General features: G+C 52.2%; 1 long non-coding RNA gene across 1 annotated transcript in view; it reads right to left on the bottom strand.

Annotated features, from left to right (window-relative positions):
- Positions 1-179: 179 nt before the first annotated feature.
- The window catches only part of LOC102478567 (uncharacterized), an 18,897-nt gene continuing 14,596 nt past the window's right edge, over positions 180-4,480 (bottom strand). The window contains exons 2-4 of the long non-coding RNA XR_003549493.1: positions 3,987-4,108; positions 359-490; positions 180-253 (exon numbers count right to left, since the gene is read on the bottom strand). This is a non-coding gene — a long non-coding RNA (uncharacterized LOC102478567). The remainder of the gene's footprint in view (positions 254-358; positions 491-3,986; positions 4,109-4,480) is intronic.

Below are 4,480 nucleotides of genomic sequence, written 5' to 3' on the forward strand. Positions count from 1 at the left end.
GCGGCCACCCCGCGCGCGGACTGGCACCGGGGACCGTACCCCGGGGCCCTCCAGCCCTGACTCCCGGCCGCCCCCGGCTCTGGCAGCGCACGGGAGAACGGATCCTACCGTGCCCCGGGGCGGGACTGGGGGCGCCCCAGGAGATGCGGCCGGAGGGCGGGTGCCGAGGACGCCGGCGTGCAGAGGCGAGGCTGCGGTCGCTCCCGTCACTGCCGGCTGACGAAGATGACCCTCTGAATTTTAATTTCCTCATCTGTCATAGAGGGGAAGGTAGTCATCCCTGCGTACGTAATCGCCCGGGCGAGGAGGCTTAAGTGAGGCATTCCACGGAAAGGGGTGCCCGTGGGCGGCAACGTACCTCCTCTCTCCCAAACATGTTCCAAATTCCGAATTCGGGTCAGTGAGCTGCCACTGTCCACCTTGTTCTTTCCAGGGCACCAGGAAGACTGGAGGATGATCCACGGAGTGGTGGTTCGGGTGTGGGTGGGGACTGTAGGTGTGTATGGCGGAGGGGATTAGCAGCTGGGATGAGACCCCATGCTCACTCTGCCGGGTTAGCTCAGACCTGGTTCACTTTAGGCCTCGAATGGGGTGGGATCCCTGTGTGCCTTCCCCAGCCTCCCGCAGGCAAGTCCTCCCTACCTTTACTTCCCCTCTGTATTTGCAGGTTGGGCTTGCTGAAGGAGCTGTCTGGCCTGCGGCCAGAAAGGCCTACGACTGTCTTTACAGAGCCCTGAATTTACCTAGCCCAAAGCCCAGAGGCCAGTGGTGACAACATGGAGGCCACAGCACAGAGCCCTGAACGAATGATTCAACAGAAACTCTGCTTGTCCTAGCTGGGGGGCTAACTTCAAGGCCTGAGCCTCCATTCCTGACCTCCCTGGAGAAAAAGAGGAGGGAAGTTTAGGTAGTGGGCACAATCTGTGATTAGGGCCCTCTAGGACAAAAAAGAAGAAAAAGAAAAGGATAAAAAAAAAAACCTTGGTTGGGAAGCAAAAACTTGCAGGTCCCCTCTCCAAGGAGCTTTCCCTGCGTGCCCAGCCTGGGCCCAGGTGCTTAGGGCACCCCTGGCAATTTCGGGGCCTGGAATACAGTAGGGATCTGTTGGGAAACCCACCACAGGGAGTCACAGTCTGTCCTGGATTCCTCTCAAGCTGATAACATTCCTTTATCAGGGCCTCCTTTGTTAGAAATCCAGCCCAGTGTTGTCCGATAGAACTTTCTGTGACATAGAAACACTTCATATCTGCACTGTCCAGTCAGAAGCCACCAGCCACAAAAGGTTATTAAGCGCTTGGAATGTGACTGGTGTGACTGAGGAACTTAGAGATTTTTTGCGATAGGGCACATGCGCTCACCGGAGAGAGACAGACAGAAAACGAGAAATCACCCTGGGGGTGGGTGTGATTTCTCAATCCCTTCTCCATTCTCCTCTCAGGATTTTGGGCACACATCCAGGACTCAAACCATGGTCAGCTATGTGGGAGCCCAGCGACATAACCAGTATGCCATCTGCTGGTCCCAGTAGTTGATTTTTTTTTTGGAGAGGTTTTTGCTATAGGGCGCGTGCGCTCGCCAGAAAGAGAGAGAGACAGAGAGATAGAAAGCGAGAAATCACTCCCCGGGGGGATGGCCACGCTGCAATCCTTTCTCCTCCATTCTCCTCTTGGGATCTTGGGCACGCACACACACGCGCCTGGCGTGAGTTTAAGCTGCCGGGTCTGGGACTTGAACTGCGGTCGACTACATGGGAGTCCAGCGACATAGCCATTACACTAACTGCTGGTCTCCCAATAGTTGATTTTTAATGAATTTAAAGAGCCACATGTGGCTAATGGCCATTGCATTGTTTCATCTCTTGCCATCCCAAGTGGGACAGGTGGTGGTGAGGGAGCTGGAGAAGGTACCAGGGACAAGGTCTAGAGGAGCCTGGGAGGCACTGGGGAGCCACTGAGGTTCTGAGCAGGGGTGGAGTGCAGGGAGATGATGTTTTAGGAGCATCACTCTGGCCAGGTTGTGCTGAACGGGCCGCAGAAGCAGTACAGAGAGAGGCAGAACATTAGAAGCTGCAGGTATTTCCCTAGTTCAGGCAAGGACTGACACTCCCTGATTTTATACCATGGCAGGGTTCCCCCATGCACCCTATCTCCATTTCTTCCCACCCAGCAGGTCAGGCTCTTGAGAATTCTAGGCAGAGTCACCACCTGGGAGATCAAGTCTTTGAGAAGTGCCCTTTGGTAAAGAAGTCCACGTTTTCTAGAAGCAGATGGCCTGTCTCCATTAGCCAGAAGGGCCTGTAGGACAAGGAGACCTGGGCCAGTGTGCAGTTGGGAAGGGCATGGAAGCCATGGTGGGGTTGAGTGTGGTCCGAGCAACCATCTGGCAAGCTTTCAGCTTTGGCTTCTGAAGAGGCAGCCTGACCTTGGACAAAAACATGGCCACAAGGACCTACATTTGATTTGGCCTCAGTCATTTACTTCCTGTGTAACCTCAACCCCAGTCTCTTCACTTTTAAAATGGGGCTCATAGTGCCTTTGGCTTAGGGCTGTTGTAAGAGTGAGAAATGCACGTATGACATATATCTGCCAAATCCTTGGTCTAACACAGAGCCTGGGATTGGGTTGCCAGGAAAGCATGATTCATTTTTGCATAGAAAAATACATCATGACTTTTCTGACGGCCTAATATATTAGGAGCCAAGTAATAACCTAATAATAGGGGGGCCGAAGTGCCTTTGGCTTAGGGCTGTTGTAAGAGTGAGAAATGCACGTATGACATATATCTGCCAAATCCTTGGTCTAACACAGAGCCTGGGATTGGGTTGCCAGGAAAGCATGATTCATTTTTGCATAGAAAAATACATCATGACTTTTCTGACGGCCTAATATATTAGGAGCCAAGTAATAACCTAATAATAGGGGGGCCTATAGGTGGCGTGGTGGTTAAGGGCATTGGACTCCCACATGGCTGACTGCAGTTCGAGTCCTGGACCTGGTGGCTTGCTTTCTCACTTTTTTTCTCTCTTTCACTCTGTCCCTCTCTGGTCAAGTTAAAATAAATAAACAAATAAATAAAGTTAAATAAACTAATTCTTTCAAAAGAAAGTGGTCTAACAATAACCATTACTATGAATAGGCAAAGCCTGGTCTGGTCCCCTGGGTGTCCCGTTTTTGTGGGCTCTTCTTTGACTTAGACTTCCTCAACATACACAAGCAGACATGTAAAAACCTTTAGGCATTGTAGATCCTGTCATTCCTACAGGCTGTCTGCACACCTGACCTGCCCCTCCCCTTCTCAAAACAACCCATTTCCCCCACTATAGGACCCGACACGTGAGCTAGGTAGAACCAGGACTGAACAGGGCCTGCCAGAACCTTCCCTGAGATGGACATACTGATATGGAGAGAGGGAAACCCTCTGTACAAATCCAAGTTTGGGCTGCTGGCAGCCATCTTCTCCACGTGGGTAGAACCTGTCCATGGAAGTCAAGCAGAGACAGGGAGAGTCTTGGGGACATTGGGTACTGTGCCAGGATTCCAGTTTTTGCCTGAGTTAAGTGCCCCTCCTGGGCTGGAAGCCGGGCCTTTCCTTTTTGGCTTAAGCTAGTGGGAGTATGGCTTCTGATCTCTGCAAGGAAGGCTCCTGCCTGGTACAGGCACTTGGGTCCTAGGAGTCCGCAGTGGTCAGGGGACCTGTCTGGAGCACAGAGCAGTCAGTGGCAGGGCCAGAATGTGGCCTTGTCTGGCTGGCTCTAGGTATGTGGCAAAGCAAACCACACATCCCAACCAACTCGTTCACAAGTATTCATTGAGCATTCACCATGGCCAGGCACCACGTCAGCGTGACATTCCTCCTCCACGCCTGCAGAAGGACTCTCCGTCTCCTGCACTTTCAGCTTCCAGGGACCATAGAGGCAGGGAACGTGAAAAACAGTCCTCTGGGAGAACAGACCCAGCCCTGTCCCTGTCCCCAGGCTGAGCTCCTACCTGCCGGCCGCCCAAAGTGGTTGCTGCAGTGATGGGTTAGGGGCAGTACGAAGGTCAGTTTAAAAGTGCTTTTGATTGTCGTCTCCCAGATGTCTGGATGTTTCTTTTCTTTACTTTGCAATCTGGCCCAGGAGAGAGAGGGTGATTGTCGTCTCCCAGATGTCTGGATGTTTCCAGTCTTTACTTTGCAATCTGGCCCAGGAGAGGGGGCGGGGCGGGAGCAGAAGGACATCAGATAATGATCTCTAAACATGGTCCACAGAATACTCCTGGGCCATGATGGTGTCACTGTGTCATCATGGATGACAAAATGGACAAAAATATAACCCAGGGGGTGAGCTTTTCCTGACACAAATAATTTTTTTCTTTTGAGAACTTTTTGCTACAGGATGCCTGCGTTTGCTGGAGAGACAGAGAGACAGAGAGACAGAAAGTGAGAAATCACTCCAGGGGGCGGGGAGGGAATGGCCACGCCACAATCCCTTCTCCTCCAT

Source organism: Tupaia chinensis, unplaced genomic scaffold, assembly GCF_000334495.1.
Source record: "Tupaia chinensis unplaced genomic scaffold, TupChi_1.0 Scaffold000253_1, whole genome shotgun sequence".
Lineage (NCBI taxonomy): Eukaryota > Metazoa > Chordata > Mammalia > Scandentia > Tupaiidae > Tupaia > Tupaia belangeri.